This window comes from Psammomys obesus, unplaced genomic scaffold, assembly GCF_907164565.1.
Source record: "Psammomys obesus unplaced genomic scaffold, mPsaObe1.curated_primary_1811, whole genome shotgun sequence".
Lineage (NCBI taxonomy): Eukaryota > Metazoa > Chordata > Mammalia > Rodentia > Muridae > Psammomys > Psammomys obesus.
In genome coordinates, this window is record NW_026596088.1 from 3,844,393 (window position 1) to 3,866,992 (window position 22,600).

The window sequence follows — 22,600 nt, forward strand, 5'->3', positions numbered from 1 at the left end:
AGATAGATAGATAGATAGATAGATAGATAGATAGATAGATAGATAGAGTGTGCTAAATGAAGTTACCCTATAACGGGGGATAACACTAGACATTACATTCTAGTAAATAAAAAGCCAAGCGACAGGAATGGGATATTTGATTTTTTATTTGTTGGCTGGTGAAATTCCATACATCTTCCAAACATTACAATGCTTTCGGTTGTCTTCCAGAACTTGACAGTAAGTCCCTATTGCTGAAGACAAGATATCACATTGTTGAGTCATGGAACATAGAGGAATTGAGCTGGTACTCTCCTGGAAGCTTCATCCCTACTGGCTAGCTTTCAGGATGCTAGAAGGCGTCATGTTCACTACCAGAGGACAAAGGCAATAATCAGCCTCAGCCAGCTGTGAACTCTGAGCAGTAACAAAGCAAATTCTTCTCCATAAAAGCTAACAGATGACAAGTTAGTTAAACATTTCAATGAAAATGAAGCTGAGTGTAATAATCTTTGGCAAATCAGGAGGAGGAGTGGATTAAGGTGTCCTGGTCCCTCCACACATTCTCAAGGTCACAGACACCTTTGATCTGCTGATGTCAGACAATAGCATCTCCCTTCCAGCATGAGGAAATCCTGCAGTAACAATAATAGCACCACAGACAGCTAAGTTGCAATGCCAAGTACTAGCCAAGAGAGGAAAGACATCCACCATGTCTTCATACTACCGAGGATAACTATGGCTTTCTATATTCTAGCTTAAATTTAAATATTTTTATCTTTATTTATGCCTATGTGTGTTTGTGTGTGAGTGGGTATGCTATGTGCGTGAGGGTGTTCACAGAGGCCAAAGGAGGGTGTTAGATTCCCTGAAGCTATGATTACAAGCCATGGTGGGACTGGATGTGGGACCAGGGAACCTGTGAAGAACAGCACGAGCCATCTCTCCAGCCCAAGGTTAAAAGAAAGCAAGCGTGATGTTACAGTAAGACGAGGCTGGCTAAAACAACCTCCACGTCTGAGGAGAGACTTAAGAAGCACACGCCACTACAGACGAGAATCGTATTTTCAAGGAAATTTGCTCAGGAAATTTTAGACACCATCTGCTTTTTCGCTCTCAAGGAAGTCATAAGAACACAGACTCTGTAAAAATAAGAGGAAATCACAAGGCAATTTGCTTTTGCTGAGGGAGAAAGGAGAAAACTGGTAGAGCCGAGGAATGAGTTCAAAGAGACAGAAAACGATTTGCAGAATTAAAGTGTTAGAGGCAGAGAGCCGAGGATCTGACAATAGAAGATCCTTATCACCTTGCTGAGCACCTCACCGCCAAGGTAAGGCGCTCTTTCTGATTGCGGGGGGGGGGGGGGAAAGAAAACGGCAAATGATAAAACTAATTACAAACCGTGTTTATACTGCTTTCTATAGATGACATATGGCCATGCAAATCACAAACCAGAAATTCTCGAAAGAACACAAAACCCAGGGAATAAAAATATCTTCACAGTCATGTGTCCATGACTAACTCCAGCTAACTCCAGCTCAGCCAGTTCTCATCCACCTCTGTGTGTAGCACAGCCTCTTAACGTCTGTTTGTTTCCCTTCTTGCTTTAGGCAGGGCCATGCTATGGATTCCAGGCTGATCCAGAATGGGTGATTCCCTGGCTACAGCCTCCTGAGCTCTGAGACGGCAGGTGTGTGCCAGCACACTCAACTAGAGTCATGTAACTGTATAGTAATTCTGCATATGAGGAAACCGAGGCCTCCGTGGTAACTGAGAGTTATCAAAATGGTAGGGCGCTGGCAGAACGCACACCCAGAGGTGTGGACGGAAATACTCTGAGATAACACGAACGAGAAAGGTGCACAATCCAGATGAAAAATATTTACAGCGCTGATGAGAAAATAAAAGCAAGCGGAATCAATGCTCCATGAGCCATGTCTCTGGATGAGACAACTCAATACTGAATTGATTTTAAGTCCTTAAGCATTAATCTACAAACTTAATATTATTAAATAAAATTCAAAAGTGATTTTATATGGAACTTGACAACATGACTCTAAAATTCATCTGCAAATATAAACTGAGCGGAATACCTAACAGGATACTGAAAAGGAATGGCGGGGGCGGGGGATTAAAGAGTGATGAGGAACGGACTGTCACGTAAAGGAGCAACCAAATGCTGCCGCAGTGCCTGCTGTAGACGGAGTCCAAGGCAGAGGTGGAGTGATGTCATATTAAAGGGGGGGGCAGGGCGATCACGCCAGAAGCGCCAGGACAGTGGAGACCTGGGACAATGAGTATGACTACCTATTCAAGGGGACTCAGGTCGGGGCAAGAGCGACCTGCTGTCACCATTCACCGGAAACGAGTTCAACTCATTCACCGGAAACGAGTTCAACCTAGAGAGCAAGAGTACCATCGGTTCGGAGTTCGCCACTGGCAGCATTCAGGTGGACGGCGAGACCATCAAGCTCAAGCGTCAGCTCTGGGATGCGGCCGGCCAGGAGCCCTAAGGTGCTACTACCCCAGCCACTACCTCCGCGAACTACCGCAGTGCAGCGGACGACGCACTGCTGGTATATGACATTGCCAAGCACTGGACATACGACAATGTGGAACGCCGGCTGAAGGAGCCTCGAGATCATGCAGACAGCAACGCTGTCATCAAGCTGGTGGGCAACGACAGCGACCTGGGCTACCTTCGGGCTGTGCCCACTGACCAGGCCTGGGCCTCTGCAGAAAAGAACAACACGTCCTTCATTGAGACCTCAGCCTTGGATTCCACTAACGCGGAGGAAGCATTCGAGAACATCCTCTCAGAAATCTACCGCACTGTGTCACAGAAACAAATCGCTGACTCTGCGGCCCATGATGAGTCCCCTGGCAGCAACGTGGTGGACCCGTGGTGGACAATGTGGCAACGTAGTATGCCACCCACCAGGGATGGACAGACACCCAGTAAGCTACAGTGCTGCCAGAATCTGTGACTGCCCCGTGCCTCCACCCAGTGTGTGTGTACTGTCCCTCTAGGACAGGCTGCTCCCACCCTCCAGGTGAGCTCCACCTGCCAGCCTGATGGCCCAGGAAGAGCAGAAGTCAAATGACCTCTCCTGTCCTGCCTCCTCAAGAGACCCTAGGAGCCCCTTGCTTATGTACCTGCTCTGGGGTATTGTGGACTTCTTGACAGTGTAGGGAGGTTAATAGGATGGATAGGGCCAGCCAGAGGTGAGGAAGATGAGGGGAAGGAGCCAGCTTCTCCTGTTTTCCAAAACGGACTCCAGGGAGCCAGCTCCTCCTTCCCTCTCTGGCCAGTTGACCCAGCTGGCCCTGAATCCTTATCCCAGATCTTCTCTGAGCAGATACCTGAAGAGCCAGGCATCAGGGGCTGGGCAGGTAGACGCTCTGGGCTCTGTCTCCTGGCCTGCCTACACCACCATAGCCAGCACCAGCATGGCTGGCTTCCAGCATCCCCAGGCCTGTGCACTCCAGCTCCTGCCTGTAGATTTATGCTGGGAAACCCCCTTGCCCCTCTCCATCCTCCTCTGCACACAGCGCTCTCCACTGCCCATCCCCACTTCTCTGCCTGGTCTCCTTGTCTGGTCAGCAGCCTGACTGCAAGTGAAGCAATATCTCCGTGTCTTGTACATACAACTGCTCTTGCAGTCTTCGGTTTTTGTTATTGTAGAGAAACACAGATTCTTTATACACTTTGTAAAATTTACGCCAAATCCTAGCTCTCAAACTCTTACTCTGCCTGTAGCCCCTGCACTGTGTAAGTCAACTTCTGTACAGAAACCTGCCAAAAAAAAAAAAAAAAAAAAAAAAAAGAAAAACGGACCCAAATTTGTATGTAATGCTCTAAAGCTGTCGTTTAAGTTATATGGAGAAACAACATTTTCAGTAAAAGGATTAAAACTATATCAGGGGGTCTTATCCCAATGTAATCCGTAGACAAATAAAAATTTCAAAAAGGCTTACATCAATAGAAGAAAATCTAAGCAAATATTCACATCCTTCCTGCTTTGTTTTCTCACTGACACTACTTAGCATGAGGAAGTCCTACCAGTTCATTAACCATTTGGTTTACTACCTGTCTCTCAACACCGAAAACAAGCTTCACAAGGTTATGATTTTTAAGTTTTTATCGACAGTGTCTGCAAACATGTTTAATATGCTGTAGGTAAGCAAAAAAAAAAAAAGTCATCTGTTGAAAAACTGAAAGAAGAGATGATCAGCCTCATAGGTGGGAGGGTCCAGACTGTGTGTCCCTCAGCCAGTTCAGAAATGAGTGAACTCAGTGGGATCCCATCTCAAAAGAAAAGAAAGGAGGGGGGAAGCGATGGACTACTTGATTAACATATGTAAAGCCTTAGGTTCAAACCCCAGTACCACAAAAAAAAAAAAAAATAGCAGAGTTGAGTAAGTTTGTCTAAAGCATGAAATCAAAGAGGAAAATAACAAGAAAGGATGCATCCATAAAACATAAGGTGAATTAAATTTCTCTCAGCATGCAAAAGACCCACAAAAATTGTCTGATAGACTGAAAAAATTTTGCAACCATATTGTAAGTATACTTATGACTAAAGAATGATCCTTTAAAAACAGTGAGAGTGAAAAATGGGCAAAGAGGATACCCCCCAAAATGCTAATAGCTTAGAATTCATTTAAAATATGTAACAAAGAATTAAAATTAAATAGAAGTGCAGTGTACTTCTGTGCCTGCGAAAGCTCCATCACGCTTGCTTTGTCTTTTGCCAGGGTACCAGGGGACAGGAACTCTGACACTCAGTAAATGCATACGATTTTCTCTTTCTGGAGAACAATAAAAGAGTTCAAATTTTATGTCTGCTTGACCATTTACAAGCATTCCCACTTAAGGACTGTCTTCTAAGAAGACCTTTGCCTTCACACAAACAGCAGCTGGAGTGTATGATTCATTGCCATCATAAGCTCAAAACAGCAACTTAAGACATCTTTCATATCAAATAAATTAGGATCCATCCACTGTGGGCATAATACCCGTGCTGCTGGGTAACAGTGTGGATTGGAACTACAGGAGACATACTGAGCAAAAAGTAGATCTTTGCTGGTAGCATGAACAATTGCCCTGCGTGCATAACAGGGGTCCTGGTCCTCAAAACAGGCAATTCAAACAAGCAGCATGCATTTCTCTCGGGAATGTGTCAGAGTGTAGGTGTTCACGCAGCGTTTCAGACCTTAGCAGCTTTTGCTACAAAGCCCGGCGATTTGCGCTGTAACAGGCAGCACCTTTTTACCTCTGGGATGCTAGATTTATTGGGTAGGTCATAAATAACAGAAATTTATTTATGAAGTTAGGAAGGCAGGAAGACCAGGGTACTGGCGGATTCGGTGACAGTTAAAGGCTGTGATCGTGATGGGATCAAGTTTCAACATATGAACTAGAGGATTGGTACTAACTGAGATCCTGTGGCACACTGATAGCCAAGAACCATGTCTTCTGCTCCAATAACAGCAGAGTTAATAGCTCTCAGACTTAATAGTTCAGAAGTGGTCTTCAGATATACTTACAGAGGAAAGAGTTTTCTCCTTTATGTATCTCTGTATTCTGACTGTGATGCTATCATCTCATCAAAAACATAGAAATTTATGAGGGAAAGAGTCCCCCCAGAGAGAAGGTGGTGAAGGGAAAGAGGGAGAGAAGTACAAACTAGGAAACAGAATAGAGATTCAAGCAGGAGAGACCATCCCCCTTCACACACAAAAGCCAAAAGGGGGGAAGAACTCAACATTTCATATGTCTACCATGAGTTTATGTCACAACGCAACAAACTTTCCTACTGTTAAATAAACAAGAATTAAAAAACACATACACAATAAAATGGAACAGAAGTATTGGAATAGAGACCCCTGGAGACTTTAAACAGTGAAAGTTTGCAGCAAAATTAGAATTCTAGAGAGTCCTCTTAGATCAATATTCATGCAAAAATATTTTTAAAGCTATTTATTTTTTTAATTGAAACAGAATTATATCAATTTCCCCCTCCCTTTCTTCCATCAGCCCCCTCCCAGCTATGTGCCTTTAAACCCCTCTCATGTAACCCCAGTCAAGCTCACAGCCTCCTTTTCTTTGATTAGTATTGTTACTTGGTGGTTTGAATAGGAATGGCCCCCACAGGCTCACACATTTGAATTCTTGATCATCCAGGAGTGGCATTTCTGGAGAGGAATCAGGAGGTGTGGCCCTATTGGAGTAGGTGTGGCTTTGTTAGAGGAAGCGTGTCACTTGGGGTGGGATTTGGGGTTTCAGTAGTCCAAGCTAGCCTCAGTGTCTCTCTTTCCCTGCTGCCTGTGAGTCAGGATGCAGAACTCTCAGCACTGCCATGCTCCCTGCCATGACAATAATGGACTAAAGCTCTGAAACTGTAGGCAAGCCACCATTAAATGCTCTCTTTATAAGAGTTGTCATGGTCATGGTGTCTTAGCAATGAGACAATGACTAAGACAAGATACAAATGTAAGTATGTATGAATGTATGTGTATTCACATGTATGTATGCATGTATGTAGACAAACACACAACCCACTGAGTCTATTTTTGTTGTTTGTGTATGCATGGTTCTCAGGCTGACCACTCTGCACTGAACAGCCAATAAGGGAGCTCATTCCTGGGAGAGGCTAATTCTGCTTCTCCCATCAGTCATTAGGTGAATGTAGTTATATAGGAAAATTTTCCCCTTACATGTTACCATGCCCATTGATACTACAATTGTTACAGTCTTGTTTATTCACAAATTTCTGGAAGAGACTGTCTCACAGCAGAGTAGGATCTCTGCTCTTAGTTGGTCTCCTGGCTCTTAAAATCTGGATGCAATACAAAGAGCAACAGATCATGTGGAGGCCGTACCTAGTGGATACCTCTAGAGCACAGCCCCTGCATCTATAACCCAGGGGACACAGCAGAAGAGAGGATAAAGAAAGATTGTATGAGCAAAACTTTTATAAAATCAGTTTTTAAAAAATTGACAACATCCTTAAAACCCTACTATGGGAAACTGAGTAAAAGAATAATGTTATGCAATAGGATTGCAATATAATTATTTCATTAAAAGACACGATATGGGTTATGTATGTTGACTGTTGGATAAATATGCTTAACACAATATTAAGTGAGCACACAGCATCAATATCGGGGCTGGGGATATGGCTCAACGGTAAAGCACTCGCCACATAAATACGAGAAGTAGCATTTGAATCTAGAGATTCTCTGTAAAAGCTAGAAGCAACAATGATGGAAGGTAATTCCTGTTCTCTAACAGAGAGATGGGAGACACAGGCAGGAGAACCCTGAATCCCAAGGACAACTACCGTGGTATTCTCAGCAGAAAACATCAGAAAAGGGATCCTTCCTGCAAACAAGGAAGAAGGTGAGGTTCAGGCATGAAAGGTTGCCCTTTGCCCTCCACACGGGTCCTGGCATTTACATGCCACAGACTCATACCTATGCAATCACAGACACCTACATATCAAAAAGAAAACCACTTTAGACACATTCAATAAACTTCATAAAATATAAAGCATATAGTTATAACATTAAAGCACTTAATGTATGTCACACAGAATTCTAAGAAATACATAATCACATAAGCTGAATGATCCTGTGGGAAAAGTTACCATTTCACAAATGAGAGTATTTGTTGGAAAATCTTTTAGAAGACTCCCAAGCCCACTAGACAGTAAGCAGTAGACTAGCTTGTGATCCCAAGTCACCTGTCTCCAGAACACACAGGCACCAGGAAGAAGATCATACAATGTGACATCATTAAAACTGCCCATAGACTCAGGAGGTCTAGTCACTAAGGCATTAACAGTGCTTATCTCTGGTCATGGGATTAAAGGTAATTTAATTTTTTATCTTTGGAATTTCTTTTGTCTTGAAAGATTACATATTACTTAAGCTATGTGAGTGATAAGACACTCTGGAGGCTTAATTTATGCCTTATTTAAAAAAAAAATTTGAGTAAGAGTCAAGAAGGAGGACAAAACCCCGGGGGAAATAAAGACACCTTGAAAGACCCGGAGTTTGGAAAACAAATGGTCCCTCAAGGTGGCATAGGAATCTGAGTGTGGTGGCGGGAAAATCACTCACCTCACTTCCAGACTGCAGACACCCCAAACTCTGTACACATTGGAAGCTCGGAGAATTTTTAGCTCACCGTTCCAGCGTGCTTTAGCAGAAGGAAAAAGGTGGCACCAATATATTCTGAAGATTCGGGGTCCTCCAACAGATGGACTCTTCCTGCTTTCGGTGCACACCGTGACACCGAAATCCTCAAGGAAGTCTGCATTTGCTAACTAGAGGGGTCTCATAAGGAGGGTCTGCCTCACACTATCAACAGTTGCAGTGTAGTAGCTTAGAAAGTGCTCTAAAGGATGATAGCACAGCTAGGGTAGGCAGGTGCAATTCAAACGAGATGATAAGAACATATTTAGGTGAGACTATGTCACAGTTAGGCTGCAGAGTAGAGATAGGTAGGCTAAGAAAAAAAAAGGAAAAAAAAACATTCCTAGTGCTTTCAAGACAAACATTTTTAATTGCCACTGATGAAGATGCAGAATCTCTCCAGTAATAGACTCTCGGGTAGCAAGTCCCTTCCTCTGTGCAGGAATCCATTGTTACGGTGAAGGTTATGATCAGTTACTGCATTTCCTTGTGAAAGGGTTCCGTTAGGCTTCTGTGGAGACAGTCCAGTGTTTAAAGTGCTTCCTGTACAACTGTAAGGACCAGAGTTCAGATCCTGAGCACACACATAAAGAGCAGGCATCATAGTCATCTGTAAAACCAGGGCTCCAGAGGCAGAGACAGAGGATCCCTGGGGCAAGCTTGATAGCTAGATTCACCAAATTGGTAAGCTCTGGTATAAGGGAGACCCTGCCTCATAGTAGAAAGTAAGAGAAACAGACATCCGACGTCGATCTCTTGAGTTCCAGACACAAAAGCACACAAACACAGGCATACCTACTTATATGCATCCAACACACGAAAGCATACGTACACAACATATACACAAAAAGGAAGCTTGAAGAGTCATTGTATGTGTGTTGCATTGGTCTAGGCTCTTTTTTCCCCCATGCAATAAAATCATGAAAATCTCCAGATGGGTTCAGCAAAACACAAGACAATTGTAGCTGACCTAAAATGGATGTGCAAGGTGAGTGAAAAATAAACCCCTTTATGACGGTAAACCTGAGAGTTTAGACTAAGGTGTTACAGCAGCACACCTTAACATAAACCTACTGATAGATCACCGGATCCCAGCTTATCTAAGGGGAGACCCACCTCACACCAACAATCACTCATCCTTGAAGCTCTGTGCATCTCATAGATAGTGAAGCTGGTCTGATTACATCTTCCTCTTTGGGGGGGGGGGAAGAGGGGAAAGGTGTATTTTCCTGTTTGGATTTAATTGTTTGAACCGCTGGCCTTTCGCTGCAGTACAGTAGCAGGCTAATTTTCTCAACTGCTACTTCACCTTATGCTCACATACATTTATATCAAAAAATTTCCTTTCTTTCTGCATCTCCTATAACCTCTGCCACCCCTGTGGTAACAGGTTATTCGAAGCACTACTTCAGCCACAGGAAGTAGAGGGGGGCCTTCAGACAGATGCCAAAAGGTGGCAAGACTGAAATTTCCTTTTCTAGTCACTACCCCAAGCCTTGAATTGAAAACCAAATCAGACTTACATTGTTTCCTAAGAACCCAGATTCCAACCGTCCTTCCTAGTTCTATCCATTGATAACCAAATAGCTGTCACTAGCAGTGGAACTAAAGTATCTGTCTTCTAAATAGTTCGCAAGAAGTTATTTGGAATCTCTACGAACTTATGACAGAAGAAGCCTTGAAAGACACGAGTTAAAAAAAAATATAAGTGCTAGGAATGATGAAGAGACACATCTGGCCTATATGGGCCATACTCACATGTCCATACCTAAGCACAGACACACATACCCATAATTGAAAATGAAATAAAGCTTACAGAAAAATGCGGTGGAGTGTTTGCCTGTCGTGTGTGAGTCTTCAGTACCATACACACCAAAATGTCACCCTTATGTTAAAAGACGTTTCATTCAAAGCAATCAGTATTTATTTCTGTAGTAGCCAAGACTTCAAAAGAAAAAAAAATCCAGGAAGAATATTAATGCAAGCTATCGAGAAGAATCTAAATTGGTGCATATTGACATTTTCCATTAGACATTTGTCAATTAATAGTCAAAAAGGACAGGAAAGGGGTATTTGTTAATGAAGGATCAAACTAGGAGAGGATAGAGAATTTCATGGGACTAGAGTTAGAATAAACTGGGTTCAAGCCTGCCAGATTATCAAGAAATGAAAACATAAAATATTAGAGATAAAGGAAGAAACAGACAAGAAAAAAAAAAAACAATCATCAACACAAGTTTTCCTCCTAATACACCTGCCCATGAAGTAGAAAAGGGAAATGTCTTAAGAGCCAAACAAAAAGGAATCTTAAAAACAGGAATAAGGACCAGTGAGATGGCTCAACAAGTATAGGTGAAGCCACCAAGTCTGACAACTGAGCTCACTCCTCAGAACCCCCATACTGGAAGGAGAAAATCAAATCTTGCAGGCTGTGCTCTGGCCTCCGTAATTATACTGTGAGATGCAGCACCCTGCATATATGAATAAAGTGTAGAAAACAGGAAAAGACCAGAGCCAAGGAGACAAATAGATATTTGTCTGTCTGTCTGTCTGTCTGTCTGTCTATCTATATCACAAATACTATGAACAACAGGTGCCCTGTGAAATGCATGGGCTCTGAGGCAAGGGACTGAGAAGGGCACACTTAAGACCGAAGTGGAACAAAAGGTAAACTGAGACACGCAAGGAATGCCATCCATCTTAAGTCAGTTCTCCCACGAAGGGCTGTGGTATCTGACACTCCGCTGTCTGCCATAGAAAAGAGGGAAGCCACACAAGATAGTCACATACCCACAGCCTTGACAGTTTCAAAGGCATAAGGCCCAACTGAAACCTGAAAATTATTTTGAGTTGCATTTCCCTAATTGATAAAGACCATGAACATTTTTTAAAAGTATTTCTTACTGCAGGCAACTAAGAAATGATGAGAGTAAAAGAAATAGTTTTTCCCAGAAATGAGCCCCTAATTGGTTATCCAGTATCAAGTCGTCAGCCATGAAATTTTATACACGTAAGTAACACAGATTTATCAAATAGGTTCTGTTTACGTATTTATTCATGTACACTTGCATGTAAAAATAGCAATTACAGAAAACAGGCTGTGAGACTGAGGGAGAATCAAGAGAAGTGCGTGGACATACGAAGATTTGGAGAGGAGAAAGAGAAGGCACATATGAGGCAACTATGTTTTAATTTCAAAACAAAAGAGAATATGGCTGGCGTTATATTAAAATAAGATCTTAGACACTGGCCCCCTAAGAATTACATATGGTCCAATAAAGACATATAGAAGGAGTTGGAAAAGTTACACCTGGCAAACACTGAGAAGATGATACAAGCAGGCTAACAGAAGGAAGCCTTCAAGACAAGAAATACAGTTGAATAGATAGAACACCCTGAGCTGATAAAATGTCCACTCCTTTCAGGATGATTGGCATTTCTCATCTGTCCACTGCTAGAAATATGACCTGAAATATACAAAACCCCCAAAGATGACATATACAAAAAGAAACAAGCAATGTATAAACGTATTAAGAAAACTGAACCCATCTAGCAACTCATCATGAATAATAAAACAAGCACAAACTATCAGGAGAAAGCACTGCATATTAACATGATTAGTGGCATTTACCTAACGGAAACACGCTTGCTGCTGCAAATAGCAATGAGGTAGGACACAAAACTTGCAGGCTAATCTGAACAGCATGAAAGCCTGTCATACTCTGGGTTATAAACTAAGTGTGAACTACCATCCAAAACTAAAGCTGCTCAGAAGGCATGGGAGTTAAGCTATCAGGATGCTAAAAGAGAAAACAGGGAACCCTAAGATATCCAGCGTTCTTAGGAAGCAAGTAGTAATGAAACTATCGAGAACCAAGGGTTGAAAGATTTAATGAGAATGAAAACACATTCTCTGGATAATAATGAAAGCATGGTTGTTAAAATGTAGAAGTTGTAGCTGAAGGCGGATGTGCACAGCTCTAAGTGGAACTAACAAGGGGATAACAGCTAATATTATCAAACAGAAATTAGAAAAGGAGCCAGATAAAGTTGAAAAGGAAAATAATAAAGGTAAGTACATCATAAGCAAGGAAACAGATAAAGTATCAAAGAAGCAATTGTTGACTCAAAAACAAAAAACAAAACAAAACAAAAAAACCACACCATATGGAACTGGATAAACACCAGAGAGAGATTTACATTAAAATGAAATAGAAATTACAAATATCAAGAATACAAACACCCCAATGCCACAAACCCTACAGGCATTTAAAGATGATAGCCTAAGAATATTAAGGATAGCTTGACTGTCACACGTTTAAAGACACAGAACATAGAACTCACAGATTAGCCAGACTCATACCATAGCATCCTATGTGGAGGGTTAGTTAAAATCCCTTAACACAAAACCTCTAAACTCTGAGAACACCCTTAGTCATTTTATCCAAATGCCTTGCTCTGATTAATATCTGTCCTACAATAACCTCCTGGGAGAAGGATATAAATATTTTCCATTGTGATTCACACACACATATAAAATGACAAACATTTCAATGAACAAACCCAACAGGACTAAATAATAATGAAAATTTATAGGAAAATCCCTCTGATAAAGTTGGAAAAAAGATTTTTTTTTTAAATAAAAATTTTGGAAAAAGGCCTTCATTTAAAAATTATCCATTGATTTCCAAAGTGGTCCTACAAGTTTGCACTCCTACCAGCTCTACATCCCCGCCAGCATGTGCTGTCACTTAAGTTTTTTTTTTTTTTTATCTTAGCCATTCTTAGGGGTGCAAGATGTAATCTCAGAGTTGTTTTGATTTGCTCTTCCCTAATAGCCAAGCAGGACTTCCAGTGACAGGAGGGGGACACCAACCCACACAAAAAAACCTTTGATTCAGACAATTGAGTCGTATGCCCTGAAAGAGAGCCCACCATTGACACTATTAGTTAATATTCTGTTTTTCTTGCAGACAGGAGGCTATCATAACAGTCATCAGAGTGGCTTCACACAGCAGCTGATGAAAACAGATGCAGAGACACTCAACTAAACATCAGGAAGAAGTTGGGGAATCTTATGGAAGAGGGGGAGAAAGGATTGAAAGAGCCTGAGGGGCCGAGGACACCACAAGAAAACCTACAAAATCAACTAACCTGGACCCATAGGGTCTCACAGAGACTGAACCACCAACCAGAGAGCATCAACTGGGCAGATCTAGCCCCCCCCTTAATATATGTAACAAATGTACAGCTTGTTCCTCTTGTGAAACCTCTATCAGCAGTAGCAAGGGCTGTCTCTGACTCTGTTGCCTGCCTTTGGATCCCTTCCCCCTAACTGAACCACCTTGTCTAGCCTCAATAGAAGTAGGTGGACCCAATCCTACTTGATATGCTAAGTTGGACTGATAGCCATGGGAGATCTTCCCTTATCTGAGAAGAAAGAGAGAGGGGCATAGAAGGAGGAAGAGGACTAGAGAGAGAGGGAGTGACTGAGAGGAGTGGAGACAGGGAAGTTCCAACTGGGATATAAAGTAAATAGATAGATTAATTAATAAAAAATAATTGTTTATTAATGGAATATATACATATTTCAGAAAAAATATTGCATGACATTATTAAAAAGAGAAAAAGCTACTGAAAATGGGTACAGCACTTTCAGGGTAACTAAAACCAAGAATCATTCTAAATGTCAACAGAACACATTAATTTTCACAATGATGAAAAACGGACAATAACAGGATCACACACACACACACACACACACACACACACATGCTGGTCTACTCAAGCCATATACAAAACTACTCACTTTATAACTGTACAGATGAAGCTTCAACTGACAGCAATACTCCATGGATTAGCAGTCAAGTTTCATGATTTTAACGGTGAAGAGGTAGTAACGGCGAGGAGCAGTGTCTGGGAAATGTGTCTTGGTGTAGATGACGGCATCACATGTTTCCATCATTTTCTGACATCCCCTCATGCTACATAGTTAGGAAACGTGCACATTTCTTCTTATGTCGTATTTCCACTTAAAAAAAAATAACTCCAGGGAAATCCAGTCCTGTTCATTACTATCTCAACATGAGCCTAAAGTAAAACAGAAGCTCTCTGGATGCGGGTTATTTTTTCAGTGAAATGTGGGCTTGAGGCTAGGTGAGAACTTTGGTAGTTATCATTATCACCTGCTCCAACTGAGAAACACCTCTCCACTTGACTCACATCCCCCTCAAGGGCTCATGCCTGACCTGAGAATGTTCTGTCTCACCACATCATTGGTTGACCTAGAAACAAGCATGTATCATACAGTGGGCCAATGACACATGAATTTTGGAATAAATCTAAAATTGTTTTAGATGCTAGGGATAGATACAAGGGCATTGTGCATACAAGACAAATACACTATCACTGACCCACAGGAATAGCTGTTTCCTGAATTACCTGACAGAAATAGCAGATTGTTTCAATGAGACTAATAATTAACTAGTAAACATAACCTTGATACTGCTATTGTCCTAAAAGAGTCTTCCTTGGGAAAAACTAAAAGAGGATAGTAAAGAAGACAAAGATTTTGGTGGTGGTGGTGGTGGTGGTGGTGGTGATGGTGATGGTGATGATCATGACCAATGGTGGTGGTGATAATGGCGATGATGACCACAATGGGTAATGATAGTGATTTGATGGTGATTGTGATGATGATGTTGGTGATGTTGATGATAATGGCTGTGATGACAATGATGGTCAGAGTCATGATGGTGATGCTCATGATGAAGGTAATGGTAGTGATAATGTCGATGATGAATCTGACAAAGATGGTGATGATGACAGCAATGACGATAACATTTATGACAATGGTGGTTGTGCCCCTGCTTCCACCTGTGCTGATGACATTGATACATATATCACCATTTATTCTACAGACATTACACAGGTCTGTATAGAGGGATTCTAAATTGATTAATCATAGAGACCTCTGAATGGTGGTGGCAGTTTGTGAGAGCCCGAATGAAATAATGTTTAGTCTTGGGCTTTTTAAATTCTTCTTTGCCATAAAACAATGAATCTGGTGTGTAGTACTTGCATCCAAGAGCTATGATTTTAAACCCCCAGAGCCTCTTCCAGCATTATCTATCCATCCTAATGACCTAAGAAAAATAAAAAGTAGACCAGAGTCCAGCACTCTGCTAGGAAGCTTGATGGTATTTTAAAGTTGTATATTTTAACTTTAACATAAAGTCAAGTAAACTTTATAACATGCTCGATAATATTCTGTGTTAATAAAAAAAAATTCCTCCAAACTGTCACAAAATGGTGATATCCCCTCAAAACTGTATACTATTGTGAAACACCCTAAAAGCATCTGCACACTGTCATTGTTCTTAAAGAGTAGAAAATCACAGTTTTCAAAGAAGAGAGCTCATCAGATGTGGGTTGCGTGTCTATAATCACAGTACTTGAAAGGCTGAGACACACCTAGGTTGTACAGTGAGACACAGCCTTAAAAAAATAAATAAACAGAATAAGAGACTTAGAGGAGGAACTAGAAATTCATACCTCCACAGAGGGCAGTCAGATATGATAAGATGCACCAGCTTTGAAACAAAATCACAGATGATGATGTGGACAAGTCAGTCTCATGGGACAGCTGCCACTGAGGCCCATCCAACTGAATGTGTGATTTTTAAAACCTTCATAGGCAAAGGTCCTTGTTGAATGGTGGGGCATCTTTTGGGTATATACCTGGGAATTGTTAGCTGGATCTTGAGATAATGCTATTACCAATTTTTTGAAAAAGTACCAGATTGATTTCCAAAGTAGTTGTACAAGTTTACATTCCCACTAGCAATGGAGGAGGGTTCCCCTTTCTCCACATCCTCTCCAGCATGTGTTGTCACTTGAGTTTTTGGTCTGAGCCATTCTGATAAGTGTAAGATGGACTCTCGGTGTTGTTTTGACTTGCATTTCCCTGATGACTAAGGATTTTGAGCATTTCTTTAAGTGCTTGTCTGCTATTTGATATACCTCTGCTGAGAATTTTCTGTTTAGCTCTGTACCCCATTTTTTAATTGTTTTATTTGGTTTGTTGGTGTCTACTTTATTGAGTTATTTATATATTCTGGATATTAGCCCTCTATCGGATGTAGGGTTAGTGAAGGTCTTTTCCCAATTTGCAGGCTGTTGTTTTGTTCTGTTGACAGTGTCCTTTGCTTTACAGAACTTTCGAGTTTCTTGAGGTCCCATTTATTAATTGTAGATCTTAGAGCCTGAGCTGATGGTGTTCTGTTCAGGAAATTGTCTCCTGTGCCAACGACTTAGAGGCTCTTCCTCACTTTTTGTTCATAGCAGCCTTATTTGTCATAGCCAGAATCAGGAAACCACCTAGATATTCTTCAACCAAAGAATGGATGCAGAAATTTTGGTACGTTTACACAATGGAATACTACTAAGATATTAAAAACAAAGAAATCATGAAATATTCAAGCAAATGGATGGAACTAGAAAAGATAATCCTGAGTAAGATAATCCAGAAACAGAAAGACAAGTATGGTATACACTCACTTATAAGCAGATATTAGCCATATAAATAGGATCTAAAATCTACAGACGTAAAGTTAAACACTAAGGAGGACCCTAGGGAGAATGCTTAAATCTCATTCAGAATGGCAAGCAGGATAGACACCAGAAGAAAGGAAAGAGGATGGGTGCCTACTATAGAGGGTCCTCTGAAAGGCTCCACTAAACAGGGGATCAAAGCAGATACTGAGACTCACAGCCAAACTTTGAGCAGAGGTCAGGGAGTCTTATGGAAGAAAGGGGGGATAGAAGGACATGGAGGGGACAGGAGACCAACAAAGCTAAAAATAATCTGAACCCAGGGGGTCCTGTAGAGACTGATGCACCAACCACGGACCATGCACAAAGAGGACCTAGACCCCCTGCTCAGATGTAGCTGACTGACAGCTCAGTCTCCATGTGGGCTTTCCGAGTAAGAGAAGCAGGGGCTGCCTCTGTCATGAACTCAATTGTCTACTCTTTGATCACTTGCCCCTGGCTATGTGGTCTTGCCAGGCCAAAGAGGAAGAGGATCCAGGCAGTCCTTATGAGACTTGATAAGTTATGGGCAGATGACAGAGGAGGAGAACTGGGGGTAGAGGATTGGGGGAAGATGGAGGGAGGGTGGGACTGGGAAGAGTTGAGGGAGGGGGCTTCATTCAGGATATATAAAAAATAAACTGTGAAAAAATTAAAATTAAAATTTTTAAAAAAGAAAAAAAAAACACCTACATAGGGAAACAAGATATCCACAAGGTGAATGAAGTCTTGAATGACCACTCTCCCCCGTCTGATTCTGAACACACCTCTTTCCATCAAATACACACAATCCTTATAGTATCACTAACATCCATTCTCCAAATACCCCATATTTTTCTTCTTTAAAAAGTCATTTCTTTCAAGTAGAGATAAGGCATGCATGCTTCAGCATATATTTATTTAGTGAGACATTATACTTTCTGGAAAATCAGATGGCTTTACCTGTGCAATCTCTAGAAGGAAAATTACCCTTTTAACTTTTTTTATGTGACACTTTTAACAGCCTAGGAATTCCAGCCTCAGCCAGTGATGTTTGAATTACTTTTAATTTGGCAAGTAAGGCACAGAGAATAACATGGCAGCTCCTTGAAGCATGTCAGGAGCAAAGGCGCTCTCATGGAAAGCTGGTGTTCGTAAAAGTTTCTTTTTTTCCCCACTCATGTGGCTGAGAGTAACCCCTATGCAGCAATACAATGACACGGCTGTTACTCTCCAGGCAGACGCCATAGTCTATAATAGCAAGGTGTGCAAGGTTCTCTCAAATAACTTAATATAATCAAAAATCTGATCTGAACTATTAAAGAAAGAGAAAATTTAATTTAAAACCTGGCATTGGTGACCTTTCAAATCATGTGTTGGGGCTCTTGTAAAACATGCATTCAAGGGCTACTGTTTGTCCGATTTACTTGTAATAAAAGGTTCTTTATGGAGAGTGAGATTGCATTGTTCAGAGGGGTCCATTGTTAACAAGATGGTCTCTTTTGTACATGGCAAAAAGTAAAATGCCCTCTCCTCTGTCACACAGAGGGACTTGAGGATTTTAGTCACAAACCATTCGAGAATAATAAAACAATGGCGGCAATATTATTTATCTTTGTGATTTAATCAAGAACTTGTTCTAACAGAGCAGGGTCAAGGTGGCATCGTGTATATTTTTTACTTAATACTCTTAACCTCTAAGGCAGGATCTAGTACAGTCCTTTTCACCAAAGAAGAGTCTCAGGTTCAGCAAGGTGACTTACTTCCTTCCCAAGGTTTTGAAACATGGACGCCAATGTGGGTCTGACTTCAAGAACCCTGTCTCTACCCACTCAAGCCACTCACTGCTCACTAAGTCAGGGGAGGCTCTGAGAATCAACTGTATAAATGTTCTACCCATGATTCTCATTTCTTTCTTTCTCTTCCTAAATCGCATCATTCTTCTGTCTTCCCCAGATAAGAAGATTCTTCCTTCTTTCATTCAGCTGCTCACATTCAGTTTCTCTCAAGGACCTTTCTGGGTCCTGTCACACCTCTCCACCTTCCCAGGCAGCAGCACAGAAGCCGTCACCCCCACTCTAGTGCACTCCCAGCTTATCCCTGCACTACTCGCCCCTCCCTGCCTCTGAGTTGCCTACGCTTATAACATGAAGCTCTTGAAAGTTGTCGGCTCCCACAACAATCTTTGCCCCTGTGCTGTGAATTTTCCTCCATTCCTCACCACCTGCTGGACTCTTTCATACCCTCAAATGTTAGAGACTTTAGACCAGACCAAACATCTCTCCCTGGGTCATTTGCCTCTCTCCCTTGAAATCACAATCAAGGTTTGTGGATACACAGACAAAGTACAGGTCCTGTACTTAGAACTTTGATTCAACAATAAGCCATGAGGCTTTGAACAAACATTTGAACTCTTGTTTTCTCATATCTATAGTACTGATGGAGTCAGTATCCTTCCTCGGAGGGTTGCTATGAAGAGTTAGGGTAAATAAGGCAAGGATGAAGATGCCTCACTGATGACCCCAGCCTTGTAAAAACTCACCAGTATCTGCTGAGACCTTAATATAACAATGTAAATCAATTCCCAGGAAACACAGTGAGGAAAAATATTCAAAATACTAATGATATTTAATATCTACAATGACAGTGATGTATTTGATACCTACAGTGGGCAGTGATGATATTTAATATCTATAGTGGGCAGTGATAATATCTAATATCTACAGTAGAGAATGATGATATTTAGTATCTGCAGTTATGAGGAAGTTATGACCACACCAGCCAACTTGTCTGCATGGCCCTTTCTGGTTTTCACCAAGCAATGAACTACAACTATGCTGACATAAATGCTCACTAGCTGTATACTAAATGAATGAAAGACTCAGGTGTGTCCTAAATAACAAATGAGAGAGGCAAAATGGCATATCTACATATTTTAAAGTGTTTAACAAGTCTGATCACCCAAGCAGTTCGAAGTCCGTGCTCTAGGGTTGACAGATGCACACTGTGAGCAAATGTCACACTGGCCACTGAGTGGAGCCCTGAACATGGTACAGATCTATGTTTTGTATATTTTACCCTAATAAAAGAGTTCATAAATGTCTTCATCCGAAGTGCAAAAGCAAATTAACCTCCAACTCTGAATTACCACCAATTCTTCATTAATTGTATTTTTAACTATCACTTCAATAGGAAAGATTTCTCCCAGAAGTAGCTGGAGCTTCAGAATGACTCAAGTGAGTAGAATGCAGGAAATTGTCATCATGCCACAATCGGGGGGGGGGGGGGGGGAGGATTGACTTGATTATCCAAGCTCCAGTAGAAGGCAGAGAGGTGATTTCAGTGAGACTGGCCTTATTGGAACTGGCATTAAAGCAAAGGGCAGAAAGCGAGCCCCCTACGGCCGTAATTGCAAAAACTAGAAATATGGACAATCAGCAGCAGTTTTAAAACACTGCACCATCCTGGAAAACATTAGAAGGTGTAGAAAAGGAGCCACAATCCATAAATACAAGCAGCATTTAGTTAAAGAGAGAAAATTACATGGGTGAAAAGATTTGTAGTACAAGACAGAAAAGAACCCCTTCACAGACTGCAACATTTTCAGACAAATTTGCAGTCCCCAAATATAAAGGCAAAGAACAAGATTGTTCTGGAAGGAGATGACAAAGCAAGGCAGATGGGTGAAACTGCTCCTAACGCCTTTCTTCTTTATTTCAAAGGGAGAAACAGCATGAGGGTGGACTGGGGTTCTTTGTGTTAAATACAGGAAGAAAATGCTTATTACCTCAAAAGCATTTAACTTAAGACCCAATACGGTAGAAACTACCAAGAGAACTCTCATCCATGGACACTCTTCTTAAACTCTCAAGTCATATGACTGGCCATCTGATTTCATAAACCCATGTCTGCAAAACAGATGAATCATTGTTAACCTCGGAACTTGATGGAATCTCATTCATCTTAAATGAGGGCAGACAGATATCCAAACAACCCGATACCTGAGTGGCTTACGTTGGGCTGTCCAATGTTTTCATTCAAGAATAACAGCCTATCAAAGCAGCTGCAAGGTAGCAGCAGATCTCACACTGTCTTAGTCAGACTCACGCCCCCCCCACAAAAATAATTTTAGCACCACCCCTGGGATGGCAGTGGCAGATGGGGTGAGGTCCATGTGTGACCTGACTGAGTAAGTGTAATCTACTCTTCTTATGGACTGAATTCCAAACTAAGCTGTTAAATCTGACAGTGGAGAAAAATCCAAACATGATGCAGACCAAATTGGTACGAAATGCACAGGAATAGGAGATAAATAAGACAGGGGCTCTGACTTGGCACACTGTATACCATTTCATCCTTGGCCCCCATGCAGTCCTGATTAAATAATGTGGGGTTGGTGCCCTAGCTATGCCTCTGTCATCTGCAGAGGACGACCCGCATCACAAGCAGGTGATAATTCAGTTTGTGGATGAATTCATCTGGCCTAAGACAAACAAGAGCTGTGCATACATGAGAGAAGGCCCTGGGTAAGGCATCTGATGAAGATGGAACATGAGAAAGATGAGCATGCGCTGTGCAAATAGCTCAGTGGTAGAGTGCTTTCTTGTTTGCATGAGGGCCTAGTATTAGGAACAGGGAGAGGGTAGGGAAGGCAAGGGAAAAGGGGATTGGAAGGAACGAAGGAATCCAGCTAGCTAGGGACATGGATTCCTATTTTTCTACAGAGAGAGAAAAAGGGTATAGGAGACAATATAGAAACAAAAAGGCAATTAGTGTCCTGAAGAGAACTACTATGTGAAGCCTCCAGGAGTCAACCATGCTGATGGGCACATCAATCTCCAAGGACATAAAAAGCAGGTGCGATTGTGGGTTTATTTCTGGCTCTTCAGTTTGGTTCCATTGATCAATGTGTCTGTTTCTGTGGCAATACCATGCAGTTTTTATTACTGTTGCTCTGCAGTATAGCTTAAAATCAGGGATGTTGATACCACCACAAGTTCTTTTACTGTACAGAATTATTTTGGCTATCCTGGGGATTCACCCCTTCCAGCAGGGCTGCCTTGCTGGCCTCTGTGGACAAGTATATACACAGTCCTGATGTGACTTGATGTGCTAGAGAGGGTTGATACGGGGGGAAAGAGGCTCCCTTTTTTGTGGGGGAGAAGGAAGAGAGGAAAAGGGAAGGAGAGGAGAATTGGGAAGAGAAGAAGGAAGGGGAACCCTTGGGATGTAAAGTAAATAAACTGAAATAAAATAAAAATAAAAATAAAAATAAAAATAAAAATAAAAATAAAAATAAAAATAAAAAAAAAAGCAGGCATGAGCCAAGTAGCCCTCTTTAAAGCTAGGTGTGACAGAGCACACCTGTGAGCCTAGCACTCAGGAAGTTGAGGCATGAGGACAGTGGGCTCCAGGACTGCCTGCCCTACACAAGGAGACTTTGTCTCAAGAAACAAAATAATAAAGAAAGAGACGCTGCTTTAAAAATTCACATTTCCAGCAACAGTGCACTTTTTTTTTTTTCACAACTCCCACTTGTAACAGTTCCCACCAGAAAACAGGTTCATGCCCTCTTTTCTCTCTTGCTAAAGCTGCTCTCAAACCTGGAGAGGCAGAAATCCTAGCCAGTAACTTACAGGAAGCAGAGACTAGGTCACACCCTCTGTCTTCTGACAGCAGGATGACCTGTGTGAAGAAAGCCCTGGAAACGAAGCCCAAGGTTTAGGCCACTGCACAAGCCCGTGTTTTAATTCCCAATATACAAACTGAGAAGAATCTAAAGATAATGGAGAAAAGCAAAGATAAAACTACTTTAAGATTCCCGTCATACAGGCTGGCAGGATGGCTG

At 41.7% G+C, this 22,600-nt stretch overlaps 1 protein-coding gene and 1 pseudogene across 1 annotated transcript in view; one reads left to right on the top strand and one right to left on the bottom strand.

Annotated features, from left to right (window-relative positions):
• Hs3st4 (heparan sulfate-glucosamine 3-sulfotransferase 4) overlaps positions 1–22,600 on the bottom strand; it is a 416,738-nt gene that overhangs the window by 313,398 nt on the left and 80,740 nt on the right. The window lies entirely within an intron of this gene.
• LOC129691514 (ras-related protein Rab-11B-like) lies at positions 2,030–2,966 on the top strand (annotated as a pseudogene).